This window comes from Gymnogyps californianus, chromosome 24 (assembly GCF_018139145.2).
Source record: "Gymnogyps californianus isolate 813 chromosome 24, ASM1813914v2, whole genome shotgun sequence".
Lineage (NCBI taxonomy): Eukaryota > Metazoa > Chordata > Aves > Accipitriformes > Cathartidae > Gymnogyps > Gymnogyps californianus.
In genome coordinates, this window is record NC_059494.1 from 2,865,478 (window position 1) to 2,884,033 (window position 18,556).

An 18,556-nucleotide genomic window follows, 5' to 3' on the forward strand; every position below is an offset into this window, starting at 1 on the left:
CTGGATTTTTTTTGGGTTCTTTTGTTTTAAATCGCAGACATATCACATGTCTCTGGAAGGGCGTGAGATTAGCAGGCAGGCCTAGGCGTGGTGGCAGTGCCAACCCACTCCCCTTCAGCTGTGGCCGTGTTGCCCGGTCTTAACAGGGCCAGGGGTGAACTGGGAGATGAAACAGTACCAGTGTCTTACGATGACTGAAGACAGCAAGCCAGTGATTTCGGAGCCATGGCACACATCAGCACGCACACAGGTTTTTTAACATCAGAGGTGTATTGTAGGTAACGGCCCAAGTCTGTCCGTGCGCTGGGTTGTAGATATAATGCTCTTGCAAGTGTATGTGACCAGGAGTTTTCTTGCAGAAGTGCACAGAGGACAGCATTGCTTGGAAAAGACGCACTGCCCTGAACACTGCTTGCCTGTGACTTTTCCTTTTTTTATTTTTCTAGAAGGGGTAATCATGGCCATCAAGTGCTACCCAGAAAACCCCACAACACTCTATTTCCTGTCTTTAACTGAAGGAAAAAAAAAAAAAGAAACGAACGAAAGGCTTCTTCGAGATTTTACTTCTTATTTGTGTCAAAGTTGCCCAAATTTCTAAGTATGTTGCAGCAAAATCTTACTGGACGAGTTGGGGGGAGGGGGGAGGTTTTTTTCTTTGTATGAGAGCAAAGTGCTGTTGCTTTCACACTGTTATTTCAAACTGAAACAGTAAGTGGTTTTCATACCACTGTGTATGTAGATATATTGACTTTGTATTAAAGGAAGATTGTCTGAAAGGCCTGACTGCAAACCTGTTTGTTGGTAGGAGCGGGCAATGAAGGAAGCAGTTGCTCTGTGTAACGTAGCGACTGCAGAAACCTTTTCGCTGGCGCCCACGGCCAGGTAGCAGGTTGCTCTCCCTCTGCTGTGCTTATGCTCCTTCTAAAAATAGGCCACCTTTACAAGCCAAACCTGTGGTTGCAAAGAAACAAGCTCATTTGGAGAGCTTCTGGCCAAATAGCCTCAGTGACACAGGCACGAGCTTGCTGCTGGTTTAGCTATAGCAGTGTGGACTTTGGCAGGAGCGTAGCCAGGACAATGGCTCAACCGAGAAGCCACGGGTGCATGGGTTATGCCTACCTTGAGGCTTAAAACCTGTGGTGACCTCCACGTCTGCTGACTTGTCAGTGTTTCCCTTATGTGGGGCAGTGGCTTTGAAAGGAGCAGCTCTCATCCCCGTCCCTGCTCAGTCTGGAGCCCACATCCACTGTCCCGGTGCCCTCCTGGCTCTGGATGCCGCTCCAAGCCTGCGGACAAGGAGCGAAAACAAAAACTCGGTGAAGAAAAACAGACTGACTCAAAGCAGAAGGCAGCGAAAGCCAAAGGTCCCGGTTGAAGCTCACAGCCCCGGCAGCCGGAGGTCTCCCTTGTCACGCTGCCGGAGGTTCCCGTGTCTGCATTGAGGGGAATAGTCCAGGAAGAGAAGGCAGCTCACAGCTCCTCCGCTGCCTGGAAAAGCCCGTGCCTCGCGCTGCCATAACCTACAACACAATGGGGTGGCAATGCTGAGAGCAGAGAACTTCGCTGCCTTCTCAGCGCCAACATGAGCCGCTTAAAAATCTTTGTCCAGCTGAGCGAGAGCCTAATAAGCTAAACCATAGCCTTTAGTAGGTCTGCGCTAACAGTGGCTCCTACTCACAGGTAGGCTCAGTCCAGACTGAGCTTCCCGCTTCATCCACGTTAAGACAGAAAGGAGCTAAGCAGGGAAAGGCTGGCGAGGACACAGGTTTTTTGGAAGCAGCAGCAGGAGAAGGATGGGAATATTCTGTATCAGGTATTTCTTTCCCTCCCCTTTTACAGATGGGCTGTGCCAGCACAAACCGTCTCTCCTTACTGGAATGACACCACCAGCAGCATTTTGGCTGAAGCTTAATGGGGAAAAAAATAAAAAAAAAAAATCAGCAAGTTAGCATAGAACCATGATCGAACATCAGGTGAGCTGTGAACCCAGGGAATTACATCACCTTCAAAATGTTGTTACTCCACACGATAGATGGAGCAGGTGGGGAGCCAAAGAAACATCAAACAGCAGCAACGCTGATGGCCCAGGAAAAAAGGGGAAACAAAGAAAAAAATCTCCTGGTTTATAATCGTGTCTCATGTACATGAGTACCTCCAGGCAGTTATATGAATAGTAATGATTTTTGGCTCTTCATAATCTCATGGATTCATAAAGATAATTTGTAGTACTGAACTCTACAGATCAGCAGTACAACACCGGACAGACACGTTCCACCAACCTTGCATCAATCAGTGTGTTGGTTTTGACGATCCCTTTATTTTATCATTGAAGAACAGAAAGGAAAAACTGATTTTTCGTCTAAGCTCTGTTCATCAGCCTCCCTACCTCCATCCTGTGCCGACCTGGCCTCCTGCACTCGCAGCAATACTATTCTTGTCTCCCTGTGACACTAATCACTCTCATTGCCACTCTCCAGTCTCTTATTTTTGTTCTATCCTTTTTTGAGCTGGCGTGACCATCCCCCGCGTCGAGATGCAAAACCCTTACAGAACAGAAATAAATTCCACATGGAGTACAGGAAGGTGAGTGACAAAGAGAATTGGAAGAACAGCTGGGAACTAAGTAAATCTTTCAAAAAAAAAAAACCCCAACCAATACAGTAGGAAGCCAGTTAGAAAAGCAAATACAAAATGAAAGCTTCTCGGCGCCAGAGTAAGGCTTACAAAAGCTGCAAAGACTTACAGTGACACTGAGTCCGCCTCGACACGCCAGCAGTGGTGATGGTCCTACAAGGGCTCCTCTTGGAAGGTCAAGAAACACAAGCAGCATTGCTGGGAAAATCCCATTACCATTTTGCCTTCTGATTTCCATTGCATCACTCCATGCAAAACTTAAAACACGAGAAGACATTCAAGCAGAGTCTGTAGCAGCGGTAACAAACTCGGCTCCCTCCTGCTCCTCACACCACAAGATCAGGAAGAGCACATGGGAGGAAAGAGGCAGCAGAGCCCTCCATCCTTAGCCAACGGACACACCGGGATGCTCCAGAGAACGATTCCGGCACAGAAAAACCCATCTGAGGCATCCCGATTGCCCATCCAGAGAAACCCCCGCTGACAAGGAAGGGGGCTGAGACGTCCATCGCCAGTAAATACCTCTGTGGTTCCCTGCAGCCGAACAGGCAGGGACATCTGGCTTGGATGCACCACAGGTAACCAAAACAAAGTGCTCGGCGGCCTGGGAAAAACGGTTACATCGCGCAGGGCCAGGCAGGGGCTGACTCGGACCATCAGAGCCAAACTGCACTGGTCCTTGCGCTTTTAGATACCTAAAGATCACAGGAGAAAAGCCAAAGGGACCATAAACAAAGAGCAGATACCACGTACAAGCTCCTAAGGGCAAAGAGGGATAACGGAGGACCTGCAAAGACTTGATCTCTGCTCCACAAAAACGTCCTAGCTGGAACACTTGCTACTTTGACTCAGCTCAGTGTAATTAATTCATACTGCAAAGCTTTTCACAGATACGTTTTATCACAGAAGATAACCAGCAGGTTTTATGGTCTCCATCTCTGCTTTAGACCAGGACATCCTCAGCAGAGGCACCACGAAGACATTGAAAAAATCTGCACATAATAGTCCCACTGACGCAGCCTTTTACTGATGCTCGTAAGCTGCTGAAATCGCATTCTAACTTGCGGTTTCTGAATGCGATAGAGCAACGTGCTAGTGGTGTGATTAAGCACAAATGATTCCAGGCTCCAGGATGTGCGTGGTACACCCTGGCTGCGCCGCGGCGCCGGTCCTCGCTGCAAAGCGCAAATGAAACCGGAGTTCTTGCTACAAGCTCCGTCTTTCAGGGCTTGCTCTGCCAGACAGCACCAGCCTGAAACCTGGCACACAGCTGAGTTTCCTTTTATTTTTTAATTAAACACTAAGTGATGGTCCATTAATGCCCATTTTCAGCAGGGCAGCAGGGAAGGCTCTTGTTTCTTATTGATCCAAGGGTCTTTTTTTAATCTGTCTCACTCTTCTCTTTCTTTAATATGAGCTCCGACAGACAGCTTTGACAGCAAGTTTATTAGTGATGCTAGCACACGGTGGAAGGAGTAAATCATTGCAGGTAATATTTTTACAGAAAAGGACTGTCAGTAGGGCTCTGGATCTACACTGATACGATTCCTTACAGAGGATCGGGGTTAAAGCACAGACAGTGGTTTTACAAGGGAGTCTCGGCTGCAGAGACCCTCTTTTATTAAAGGTGAGAGAGACATCAAGAACAGAGCCTAACCCATCCCTCCAGAGCAGGCTACAGCACAGGTTTTCCTTATGGAGAAAGCATCCGGGGCGTATTTCAGAGTTTGCTTTGAGGAGCAGTATCATCCCACAGCAGCAGATTCAGCCAGGAGCATCCCTGGCTCCCAGCAGCCCCAGCAGGGTTCAGAGCTGACCCCGGCCCTGGCTGACGCTGGTCCCATCCCCAGGGACCCCCAGGGCGAGCACCCGCGTTGCCTTAGACAGCGCTCAGCCCCCGGCCCCTCGCTGTAACCTTGCAGCCAGCGCCCACCCCTGCACAGCCCTCTCCAGCAGCAGGTGGATCTCAATGCATCTCTGACATAATTTATATGCAAATCCTGAACAGATTCTTTTCACAGTTTAATAAACGTCTCTCTAAGCCCTCCCTCTCTCCTCCCCCTTTAACATAACTCTCTATTTATGCTACATCCAAAGGTCAATCCTGAATTACTCTCTCTCTGCTCGAGCGCAGCTGCTGGAAGGCCACCAAGCCCCGAGCCCCCCTCGCCAGGGCCACCCGCAGACCCCAGACCACGTCCTGGCACGTGGCAACCCCACCCTGCCCGGTCCAGCCTGGCCACCTCATCCCCAGCCCCAGGCAGCGGAGCCGCTGTATGTCTGTCCCTCCGTCTGCCGTGGGACGTCCTGCCGGGGCCGTGGGGGACACCCGGACCCCCACAGCCAAGCTGGTGCTGCCGCACGAAGCTGCGGCTCCCCGCAGCGATGGGCCGGCGGGTCAGCTCAGAGCAGCAGAGACGGCGCTCGGCAGAAGAGAGCCCTTCTCGGGGGCTTGGAGGAAGCAGGCTTGTCCCAGTTCTCTTTACACCACGCTGGGCAAAACCAGCTCATGCATCAGTCTCACTTTGCAACGGCCTGGATGCCAAATCACTGAGGGATTGATTTGCAAAAGCCCCTACGCCTCTGCACAAACCTAAACCAAGAGCCCCTTCAGTCCCCTGCAGCAGAACAAAGACTTTGAAGTAGATGTAACTGTAATTTACATTCCAGAGGAAGAGGAAAAGCCTTTCTTGGTTTACAGAATTACCCAAGTGGCAAACCAGTTCCCAGGCCAGGAGAAATTCTTCATGTTGCAATATGCTTTAATTATACCAAGAGAAGCAGTATGAGAATGAGACATCAGTTCCTTCTCCTAAATAAGATGGTTGCAAATTCCAAGTCAGTAACTGAGCAGATGTAGAACTGAAATGGAAAAAGTAAATACCCTCGTAGGCACTGAGAGAATTGTCTTACTGTCTCAACAAGTTCATCCACTGGGAAAGGGATACAGGGAGACTGCTCCCAAATTTCCTAAGAAGGAAACCACAAGTTCAATCACTTTTATTGCAGTGTCACAACAGGCACCTGATCGGACACGCCACTGCCCCTTCTCTGCGCCCACGGCTGCACAGAAATCCTCTCTCCCCTTTCAGGAACAAATCCCATGTCGGAGCACGACGGAAGCTGCGGCCCAAGAACTGTCAGTACTTTCTCTCCTTGCATCCGAGCTTCAGTCACTTCTGCAGGGTCTGAAGGAAAAGCCCACCCCTGGCTACCGCTTTCTTGCCACCAACTGCTCACATCCCTCCCGCTTTGGCAACACCCTCAGCTCGTCCAACACCAACTCTCGGCACAACCGGAGCCATCCCAGATCCACATGGCAGCTGCTGCTCTTCCTACGAAGCCAAACGCCCTGCCAGCCTGGAGAGGAGCCTCGTTCACTAGTGAAACCCTACTTACACTGGCATGCTGAAAGCATGACCCCGACACCTTTGACTCCACGGACTCCCAGGACGGTCCTCGGACCCTGGTTTGCCACCCCAAGTGTGGAGAAGTGAGATGCCCTGGACGTTCCCCTCTTGGGCTGAGAGGCATCAGTGGTGCTGGGCTGGCTGAACTGGGCTGGGTTCAGTAGGGATGGATCCACTGCCCGTCCCCATGTCCCAGTCACCAAATCCATCTATATATAAGCGGAGACGATAACATTTGGCTCACTCTGCACACACTGACCTCTCGGCTAACAGCAGGATTGGGACTCAGCTCTGCCAGCAGTTGAGATCCAAAAGGCAAATCTAAGTTTGAATCCCAAGTGTTGCTTTTGCTTGGGCTGTAATTTCTTGTTAGAGATGCTACAGGAGGTATTAAACAGCCCTGGAAAGGAGACAGCTTCACCTCCCGATCAGCGCGCGAGGAAGGCCAGGGAGGAGGGGTAGGGCACAGCCCCTCTGCTTTTACTGTTGTTTGAAACATCTCGGGGGGCAAGGGGGTGCATATATTTTAAAGCCAGATTTAGGATACAGCAGATAAAGAATACAGAATTATGAAGAAGATGAAGAAAACACTGTCCTGGTGATTAACCAGGGCATAACCATGCAGCCACAAACACGAAGGTGACTGCTTTAAACTTCACCACGCATACAGCTGCGTCTGCCTCTCGCGCTTGCATTAACTATTTACAATCAAATCAAATTACTAGATTGTTTCAAACCTAGGAAGATGGCTGACACCTGAGCAGCAGCGCTACATTTCTATTTGTTAACAGTGCGCTCTCTCCAGCCATTTAACGTATTCATTCCAGTCCATCTTTAATCTGCCTATTTTTCTATTATCTACTTATCTATCCATCCATCTATACGCTAGAGTGACAACTCTAGATCCCTTTGCAATTTGTGCAGAGATCAAACCCTGATGTTGCTATCTCATCGCGTCTTTATCTCTTGAAAGACTGACACGCACAATTCCCTTCCAGTCATTAAAGAGAGAGATTCCTGATTAAGAGAGTTTGGGGCTCCATCCATCTGTGTATGTATATGGCGATGCATACATACAAGCACACACATACATGCAGATGGCAATCCCAGATTAATAGGTTACACAAGGGTTTTATCTCAGGCTTACTGAGGATAATAAAACCCTTTAAAAAAAAAAATTGTGTCCAAATGATTAAAAAAAAAAATCTCTTTTCTTTAAATACCTAACCTTCTGCCTGAGCTGCATGTAAGGTGTTGTAAAGGAAATTGGTAAACATTACTAATTCAGGTTCCGCTTCCACCGGACCCTCCTCCCATCTCTTTCTGGCTGGGAGAGCCAAGCACTTCCCAGCAAAATAACCAACGGTCCCACGGCACGCCTGGGGACGGCACACTGATATTTCTGCAAACAAAGAATGAGCCAGACTCATTCTATATATATATATTTTTTTTTTATTATTATTTTTTTTTTTTTTAGGGCAATAAATGCCCTGTTTAAGGCTCAGGAGGTGTCTACCTACGCGTTAAGGCTCAGGAGGAGGAAGGTGGGGTGGTTCTGGTGCCTTCCCGGGGGCTGTGGAGATGCCTGGAGGAGGGGGCTGCGCGGGGAGCAATGCTGACAGCTCCCGGCTGCACGGCCCGGGGACCGCAGAGCCCCCAGGCTCCACCTGAGCTTCTGCATTTCCAGCATTCACCATTAAAATAAGTGGGTGTCCCGCTTTCAGAGACAGGGGTGGGTAAAGGGGAGTTGTGAGACCTTTACTGTGTGGTTTATTTAACCCATCTCAAATGCTTTGGGTCTGGTTTTGCCGACGAGCTCCTGGTTTGGTTCCTCACCCTCGCGGCAGCACCAGGACTAGACCAGAGCAACCTCCTTCGCTTTCCTTGGCCAAACCCAGACAACAGCAAGGGGATGGACAAAGCAATCCAGTGGAAACATGCATTTGTGGCTGCATTTCTGATTCCTATTTTTAATTCAGTCCCTTACAGCAACCTAACTCATTTCTGCCAGACACCAAAGGGACTTTTCTTAATAAAACTTGACCACGGCTTTCTAACACAACTTATCATGGCACAATCATATCAAGACACCTCAACAAGGCCAGATTTTTTGAGGGCATCTCCACTATGTTCCAAACCCCACCAAGCTGTTATTCCAAACAGGACGGCACTGGCACTGCCGGTGTTCCCATCATCATCTGGGGAAACAGAAATACAAACGAGCGCTCGCCAGTGACCTGCAGCCATGAGTCTTCCAAAAGGACGTAGTGACACCACGTTAAACAGCAGCAGAGACCTTCTGCTTGGTTTGTTAATCCATACAATCATTTTAAAATAGATAAAACTGAAATAACATTTTCCATAGTGCTACATTTAACAGACAGAAGAGGACACAGCAGAGATTTATACATATTCTCCTAAAACGTGGGGGAGGAAGAGATGGTGAAATTTCAGTGTAATATGCATCCATCTTCACTTCCTCCAAAACACTACAATGAAATGAAGCTTGCGGAGCATTTGCCTTGGGGGTGAGGTGCAAATCCTTCCTACAGACTGGCCTGGAGATGACAGTCAAGGCATACGGCACCTCACTGAGTCACACAGCCATAAATACAATGCAAATGACAAAAAAAATGCAAATTATTAAAAAAACCACCATGGGCCCTGCAGATATTAACCCTTTGGATATTTTTAATGGCTGGGGAGAAGATGCTGAAGAGTTACCTTCAGAGAAGCGATGCCAGCTTTCAGTGAGCCACAAGAAGCAGGCAGGGCAAGCGGTGCCGTGCTGCTCCGTCTCCTGGCAGCTCCATTCGACTTGAGTTTGCCCTGGGGGGTGCCGGGGGGTCTCCCTGGCTGCCATGTGGCCACCACCACCTCCAGGACAGAGCTGGATCTACAGGAGCTTTTCCACACCACCGCCAAAACCCCCTTACAGCCTCCTGAAGCAACCGGTGCCCAGGCACTTCATACCAGCAAACAGCATCGATTTTGGGGGCGAGACACAGACATTTCGATCCCCAGCACTCCCACACCAGTGGGAAGGCAAAAACGTCCTGGGAGAAGACGGAGGAGGGACGAGGGAATAACATCAAAGCAGAACAAGTTGGGAGGACTGTTGCTGAGAAACCAAAGGTACCTGTAGCTGCAGATCCACCACGTCTTGCAACACAAACACGACTAACCTTCACCCGTACCAGCTAACCTCCATCCATGGGGAAAGCGAAGCCTCTCGGTGACGCTGAGCCCCTGCCCGTGGACCTGCCAGGCTGGCCCGGGACAGGCACAGGCAGGACGAAGCAGCAAGCTGGAGCGAAGCAGGGCTGGAAACGATGAGGACCCCGAGTCCTGCAAAGTGGCTTCAGGTGTGGGATTTGGGCGGCAAAGCAGCTGGGTGGCACTAACGGCCCCTTCCTGGCCACCAGTAAAAGAATTAATGTTCTTCTCCACTTCTTGATCTGAAAGAGAAGCAAAGAGAAAAATCTGCCACAGCTGCCACACAAAAGAAAGGATCTTAAAAATGTTTAGGAATACAATTCCCAGAAAACTGCACTTCCAAAATTAAAAGAAAACTGGTTGTTGACCCTCACGTTCTCAGCTTTGGAGGCTGTTATATTCAGAAGATGCTGCTCAGACTCCCAGATACTTTAACAACGCTTAGAAAACTGTTTGTCTGGCAGGTGGAGATGTTCCATGAAGAAAGGAGGGACGTCTGTTCTGTCCCGGTTCCCCCTGAAGGGTGAATAAGGTGCTGGGAGGAGGGAGGGGGGACCGTCGTGTCAGAACGGTCTGGTCAGCCAGGTTAAGCTGGAAAGGGCACGATATAACCCATCTGTGCCACTGCCAAGGAGAGCGGGATGTGGGACCTCACAACTCATCAGATCACGCAATATATGAAAAATTCCTTCTTTAAAATAGTCTTATACCAGTGACAGGCCTTTGACCAAATCCCACTCTCTGTTTCCATGATGAACGCCTCTGCCCCGATCCTGGTCCTTTCAAGCTAAATCTCTGCAAAAGCCGTGCAAAGCATAGTGTCTGGAGATTTGGTCTTAGTTATTTTATTTTATTTTTACTAATCTCAATTTAGCATTACTCTGGTGAAGCGGCAAGGTCCTGAAATCATATTCCTCTGACTAACTCGGACATTTATTCCACAGGTGAGACCTTGAGCTCTTCTCACTGTTTTCCACACAGACTCTCCCTTCAGGCACCACCCTGATCGTAAACCACCGTGCCCTTTTTTCCTGTGCCAGTGAGGTGAATTTTCCACCTTGGTTGGTACGCACAGCCTATACCACAGTGAAACGGGATTAGGTGAATTTGGGACAAAAAGATGAGCTACGGGGCAATGCTTGTCCAAGAGAGCAGAGCTTCAAAAGCTTCAAACAGGCGTTTAAACAAAGAAATTGTAAATAACTTGCTCACCTTTGGCATGCTTTCCTGCCGAGCAGAATGCCATTTCATGTACAGCTATATGCACGTTTGTAATATTTATGTAACTCCACTGAGGTAGATGTGTTCAGACTCCCCGGTGACGATTTGCAAAAGCTCACCGAGGGCTCGCTCCATCTCTTCACAGAAGACGAGAGAGGCAGGAACAAACCATCTACGGGTCTAATTCGGACGGCACATCGGCATCAGAGGGGGAAGCGTTCCACAGGTGCCATCTGGAAACACAAATTTCACCTTTTTAAGCAGGAAGAAATGCTTTCACAATTTCTTGGCCTCAAATGTCTCACTCCCCATCTGCCCCTACCATCCTGTCGTGTCCAACAACCTGCCTCCCTCTCCTTAGGGCTCTCAGACATGCAGGGAGGGTTCTGGTATTTTAGGATATCACCTCTTAGCTATGGAGGAATTTTTTAGGTTGAAACCTAAAGATAAATCAAAGCAAATTACTATTCCACCAGGAAAAGAAGATTCAAATTGCTGTGCAATTTTTTATCTAAATAATGTTTAAATTTTAAAAAGGAGGGAAAAAAACCTAATTACATCTTTGTGTGGAAGATCATAAATCACATAATTACAATGGGAACCTCTGCATCTTTCCAACAGACTAAAAGCAGACTACACAAGTTCTTATCTCATTACTGTTTAATTAAGAATTATGTTTGAGCATCTCCTTTTTAATTATCACGGAGCCCAGATGACTTCTAATCTCTTTTTTACCCAAAATGAGGGAGGGTGCGGTCCAAAATGGGCACTAATGAATTTACAATTTGCTCTTTGGGGAACTTTAATAAAATTACTCCACATAGAAGATTAACACTGATAAAGTGAACTTCCAAAGAGAACATTTGGTTCCTTTCAATTAGCATCACACAACTGTCAGGAGCTTATAAGGGGGATGCTGAAGCGTTACTTTTTGGGGCAGGGATGGGAGTTTCACGCACACCTCCACGTCTGCGGCTGTACCTACACCCCAAAACACAGCCCCACATGGGACAGCAGCGACGGAGGGGGAACGGGGGACAGCAGAAACCAACACCCATGCCTGCAAATGGTCCCAGCCCTTGTAAGACTCGAAGGCTTGTGAGTGGCTTCTCGCCCATCAGGTGAAAAAAAAAAAATCAGATCCTAACACAACGCTTCATCCCACACTGACCGCAAAAATCTTAATCAACATCGGAAGAGAAAATCTCAGGATAGCTGTATTCTATTTTTTTGCTGTCTCTGGATAAAATCCATTTATTAAGGCTGCAGGTGCTTTGTGTCCATCTACACCGGAACAGTTATTCAGCAATAACCGAGTTAGAGGCAGTGGGATTCCTCCAGCTCCTAAGATGCTCCAGTTCCCTCCACTTAACGTCCCCATCAAAACCTTTTGCCACGGAGAGCCTCTGTACTCTGTGCCACACTAAGCCCTGCTGACTATCATCACCCAAGGTCACAAGTTGCAAAGAGCACACATATATGTTTTTAAACCGAGCACACAGCAAACACCTTTTAATTCAATTGGTTGAATTGACACAGAGAGATTATTAGTTTTCAATAAGATTTGATTCAATTAATTAGCCTGAAAATATCAGCACAGTCAGGCAAGCAAAGGAAAACAGAGATAAATCCCTGCCATAGCACTGCTTCATCTTTTAAAGGCAATTAACTCTTAGTTATTAGCTTTTAATTAGGGAATAATAATGACACCATTAATACAGTTTATTATACTTGTCAGCAGACAGCTGTTCCAAACAGATTTTATTATCAGATCTTGGCGGCTTTTGTCTGCTCCCCTGTTCACAGGGGGAAGGCAGCGACTCCCCCGGCCCTGGCTGGGGGTCCACGGGTGAAGCTCCCAGGCGCACGGCTCCTGCCACAAAGAAATCACCGAGGCCCCTGCTCCGGGCTGGGTCCTCGTCCTCTCGCTGCCGTCAGCGGGAGCTGGCTCTCGCCCCCAGCTCCTTTCCAAGGAGGGATGCAGAATGAATGTCAGCTCCCTCCGAGACTTCAAAGGAGCCTTACATAATTTGCAGGGATTTTACTTTTTTTTTTTTTTTTTTAAAAAAAACCCCAACATCTAAAATGGTTTCTCTCTGGGAGAATTCTGGTGGCAGCAGGATCCAGCCTTAACTGTGCATTTGATGTCTCTCTCACGGGTAATTCTCATGCCTTTCCTAGGGGGGGATGCTGGATCTGCGCCAAAGCTGGTTTCACACCTCGGCTCATAACATCTGAGATGGCATCCAACTCGCGAAACACGTACGATGCCAAAAAAACTCACTGTTTTATTTTGTTTTCTTCTGAGCTTATCCACCTCTTTGGAAGCGCAGTGTACGTTTAGAGCACAGCAGAGATGATTTGGAAACAAATAATCACTTTAAAGAAATTAAGCATTCTGAATAAGTTTATCCATTCATAATCTCATTCCACCCTACTGCTGGGTGCATGTCCCTACGAGAAGGCAGCTGCAAAGGGTGGCAGAAATACCATGTAATACTCTTTCTTCTTGCCCCAAATTTACCCTGAAACTGTAAAACTTCAAATCCTTCTGTAAGAGTAACCGCTACCGCATTAGCAGCGGCCAACTGCCTCAAGTTTTCATTGATGCTTTGTTATTTCTTTGTCTACTGCGTCACTAAAATAAAATATCCAGAAGGCTCATAATTACACACTCTGTCGTACGCACAGCAAACCACACGTTCCCATTATTGTCACCGTCATCCTTTTTCACTGTGTCCTAGACAAAGCTGTGGTATCTCCCCAACAGAGCCTGCAAACCATTTCCAGGGCACAAGCTTGTCTTAACTGTGTTTTATTATTCCTGTATCATACAGTCTTAATCCCAATCGTGTACGCAGGATGCTACTGTAATACAAAAATGCAATGCAACACATTTCCCTCATCTACTTTGGAGCTAATAAATCACAAAAACACTGAAATAAAAAACAAGTGTAAAATATTGTACTGGATTCCACTACCTTGATTTTAACATTTTTTTTCCCTTGCTCTGGACTGGAAGAAGGCCTAAGGGAAATACCAGGAGGTTGGAGGAGCTCCTCAGCACCGAAAGCCTGCTCATGGCAGGCATTTTCCTCCTCCTCACCCAACACAGTGCAGTCAAGTCCCAAGGAAAGAAATTAACCTGGTGCAGGAATAAAGCAGCTGGAAGAACCTATTTGCAATTTTCTACAGGAAAGCAGAGAGTTGTTAAATTGAAAGCAAGGCTGTTCAAAAGAAGAAGCTTCCCCTGCTGAGAACTGACATAAAAATACGAAGGAAAAGGATAGCAGGATTATAACCATCACCGTACAGATTTAGGAACTGAGGCACAGAAGAGCGAGAAGCTGTACCTAAGGCGGAAGGCAACGGCAGGACGAACAGCGGCGTCAGGAAACTACACCGGGACCCGGCAGCTCTCGCGGCAGACAGCCCGGCTTGCTCCGCCGCTCGGCTGGGCCTCCCAGGGGCTAATTTTATTCTCGTTTTCACCCCTGCGCTGACAGGGGCTTCGGGTCCCAGGTGTGAGGCTGGAGGCGGTTTGCGCGTTTGCGTCGGCACGCAGCTCCCAAGTCGTCGAAGTTCGCTATTCCCTCACACTGGTGACTAAGCCTGAATATTTTAGGAGAAACTGTTTTAGAGATCTCGGTGCAACTATAAAAACGTCTCAGCAGAGGGGTTTTTTGTGCTCAGCTGTATCTGGGCAGAAGTTGGGAGAGGAAAACCAACAGAGAAATAGAATTTCATCAAACTTGGTCTCCCAAATACATCTGATGCCCGAGATCACAAGACATTTCAGTACTACTTTCCTCATGTAGCAATAAACAGCTTGAAATGAGGGTTGTAAGGGAACTATAATCAGTGCTCTGGTAGCACTAGCACTACCGAGAGCTTGTAGCAATTGGCCTTTAATTTAAGTGCCATCGTCTGAGATTGCACAGCCGTGCCGGGAGGGAAGAGCCTCAGTCCAGGTCCCCAGAGGAGGACGGGTTCCTGCTGTTCTTCAGCGAGGAACGTCCATCAGATGTGACCAAAAGGGATTCCCCAAGAGCTCGGTGGCAGGAGAGAATTAACTTACCTGTGACCGGAGCCGTGCAAGTGCACCTTCTCTGTGGGTCCAACTCACCTTCCCGGCGGTCCCAGGCTCAGCCTAGAAGTCGTCCCTGCCCTGTGCAGAGCCGGGGGGGGGTCCATGCACACGTGGGTGTGCCCCAACGGGAACACAACACATCCAAGGCGGGCGAATCTGCGGAGAGGAGCGAAGGACAGAATGGTTAATGCTTTGCCTTTCTTGATTTGAACAGGGGACAAGGGAAGAAGACTCGTCTGCAGCCCGGGGGCTGCGGGGAGCGGCCGTGGCTCCGCAGACCCCAGCTGAAGGCGAGGGGAGCGCAGCCCCTGCCCCGAGCTGCCCGTGCCGACCCCCTGATCCCCGTGTCATTCTTGCGCCAGGGGACTAATTTCCAATTTTACTGCTGCTCTTTATTGGAGACACAACTCTGAAAGGCACAAATTTTCTCCCCCACAATGGACCTGTCACAATGACAATTATACTTAATAGCGGCGGTTCAGCCTTCCCTTTCAGGGGCGCTGATTATGGCAGTAAATAGAAGCACGTTAGAGAGGTGACAAGACACTGACAGGCTGTATTCACATTGCATCAGGGGACTGCAAAGGCCCAATCACACCGTGGTCTTGACAAAAGAAACCCAAGGGACGTTCCCTTTTATTGGGCTTTTGGTGAGGGGGAGAGGTAGGAGCATGAGGTTAAAAATACTCTGGTCTAGAACCAGGAGGAGCTGAGAGAGCCCAGGCTGCAATGGAAACTGCGCAAGGAAAAACCCAGTGTGCCAAGGCAATAGGTTAGTGGTTTGTTCCCCCTCTTTGCAGTCAATCACCTGCTGAGAGTGAAATATTGCAGCGACTCTAGCAGAGCTATAACTAGATATGAAGTTTGGTCTTAGCGCGTTAAGAGTAAATCTTTTAAAAACATAAAATGATGTCTGAAGTCAAGGGAAGCACCTACAAGCCTAAACCGCAGTGGGGTCGGGAGGCTCGATGTCAGGGTTCCCTTCCCAGCTTTATCACATAATTGTTGGGAAATCCCTGGGCAATTTTCCAAAAAGGGAGCTTCAGTGTGGCCACTGTAACACGTCAGCGTGCTGCTGCTCATTGCAGAGCTCCACGAAGACCGTGTCATGTGCAGGTACTTAGCCACTCAGGTCTGAGCATGAACATCTCAATCTCAGCTAGAAAAAAAAAATGAGAACATCTCTTCCTACTGAGAAAAACTGCAGAGAAATTAATTTGGACAAAATGGACCAAGTCCTTGATTTGAGAATATCACAAAGTGAGAGAAATCATAGCGTTTAATAAGCAGCCAATTGTCTATATGCTGAAGTAGTACAAAATGTTATGATAAATTGTTCCTGTAAAACAGAAACATCCCTAAGCAGTGGGATCTCACAGAAATGGTTGCAGTCGGGCAGATTTTTCACTACACGCTGACAAAAATCTCGCGCTAATCACCCAAAACACGACACAAAGCTACTGGATTGCAGTGTTAATTCCATGTTATATCTGAATCCCAGATTAATCAGATGCACCACTTCTTCAGCCTAGATATTCTCTAGTGGCTCCAAGCTATTAAGATACCAAAAAGAAATAAACCTCAGCTCCAAGTGGAGACAGGAGGAAATCGGACTTGCGCAACAGCCCTTCTCCCCGTCTCATTGCTTCTCCACGTAGAAAATTGTCCAGTGACCCCTCTGTACCTACAATCAACTCAGATCTGATCTTTTTACTCAGGAAGATGAATCCCTGCTATTCTAAACAGCAGCAGCATCCTGGCTTGTATCATGGGTAAGTGACCATTCATTCCTAATCAAAGAAAATTTGCTGGGTTTTCAAGAGATGGCTCTGTTAAATGAAGCAGATGAGCAGTGGATCTGTCCATTTACTTATTTTTAAACCATGATCTGGGGCACAGGGGAGGGTATCACTCCCGTTTCAGAGGCAGCTTGGCTACGAGCTCATTTGCTGGGGGATATTAGCAGCTGGCATCTGAAATGGCAAGGCTAGGGTATGGGGTAAGCCAAAGTCAACTGTGCTGAAACACTGCCAAATTCTTATTTATTCCACAGGAAAAGTGGCTAAGCTGTGGTCGCTATGTAATTCCAAACAATATTTGCACAGTGACCTTTACGTTTCCCCTCTTGGAAACAAAAAATTTAATTGTTTTGCTCTTCTAATGCAGAATAAATAACTCGCAGTAATTTTCTATTGGTGTGCAAGTAAACCAAGTAGTTGTCTTTTTCTGCTATCAAAGCTGCCATATAATTCTAGCTCGACATCTCCAACTCATTAGAGTCTTGGTATTTTGCCAAAGTTGGTTTGCCTTTTTTTGTGTGTGTGTGTGTGCCAGTACAGTTGTTCATGGGACGAGAAGCAAGAGAGATGACCTGAACGTGGGGCTGGAAATCAGGAACCCAGAGGAACTCATTTGGAGTGTTTCTGCTGGAGTCTCAAGTAATTTGTTCAATCTTTATTCCTGTTGGCAAGCTCAAGGAGCACTGGCAGGTATCACCTGTATCAGGTGCTCTGAAGCAGACACTGTTTAAAGTTTATGGGGTTAAACGCATTCACAGGGTCTCCTCATTAACCTGTAATGAGATAAAGGGACAAATTGTCCTTCTAACCCAAGAAACATGAAACTAATGTCCCGGGAAATAACAAAGGTCACAAGAGGTGCTCCTCACGTGGCTCCTCCGTGCATCCCGCAGACAGACACGCAGGCGAGCGCCCAGGAAGCAGCGGTAACGTGTCAGACGACGGGAGAGTGTGGAAATAGCTGTACGTAGCTGTTATCACACCTACCTGGAGAGAGGGACAGCTCTGGCACTTGGCAGGTTCCACGCAGACAGTGTTGCTCCTTGCTTTAATCCGTCAAAGTACAATCACATGCCTGAAAAAGCTCTTCTACAAACCTGCACTCTTTCCAACTCGGTCTATGTGCAGGTCAGGACTTTGCAATCATTTAATTATTGCAAAAAGGGTGCAAAAAGGTTATTAGACCACCTTTAGCTATACGTAGGGCAGGGAAAAGAAGCCCAAACAAGAAAAGTAACAAGGACTTGCGTACTGCAGCACTAGCAAAGGAACCTACCGCAGGAAAGGCTTCACCTTATGCTGTGAAGAAATTCAAGCCAGAGAGAGAACTGACATAAGCAACGTGCTGATCTATCACCGTCTTCCTCTGAGCCCTCAGTGGAACGATGCCCAGCACCCCAGAACAACATGCCCTCATGAGAAATTCCACTAGTTCAACTCAAATTGCTATTAAACTAAAATAGCGTGCCCAGATTCAAAGCAAAGTTTAGTTTAAAACAGCTCCTGAGTACCTTAAGCTAAAACTCCCTGAGTAAACCACTCCAACCAAAACAAGGGCATTCTTCCAGAAGGGAATTGCACCTGTTTAATGAGTAGTTTTATTAAACTGGTACAATTCGTTCAAGTTGAAGGAGAACTACTGATGAAGAACTAATATGAACAGCAAGGGAAGAGGAACAGAGAAAAATCCCCACAGAATAACCTCAAGAAATAGAAGTTCTGCAAAACTGGCCAAAGCACAGATGTCTGCAGCATGTGACAAGGTTTTTCCATCATCTGCTCTTTCCCTAAACTGAACAGTCACAAAAGTAAAGCAAAAAGGAAAGGAGCAAGTACACCAAAGAGGGAGAGCCTGAAAGCCCGTGATGTCCTTCCACATACAAGCAGCAAAGCTGGAAGCCAGAAGGAGAGGCCGTGAATGGGAAAGCCACAAAATATGTGAACATGCTCACAGAGATCTAGCATGCTGGAGATTTGCAGTAACACATTTGCAAGAAGAATTGTTTCAACAGGACTAGAAGTTATCACAAGAAGTTGTCCAGAGTGAGAGAACCATGACACCAAAGGACAAAGTGGCAGACATCTAATCAAGCTTTATGGAAGTTGGGGCTGTCCATTCAGCCCCATCACTAAATAGCCTCACCCCAATCAACACTGCTATTTTTAGTTTTCTAAACAATCCTGTC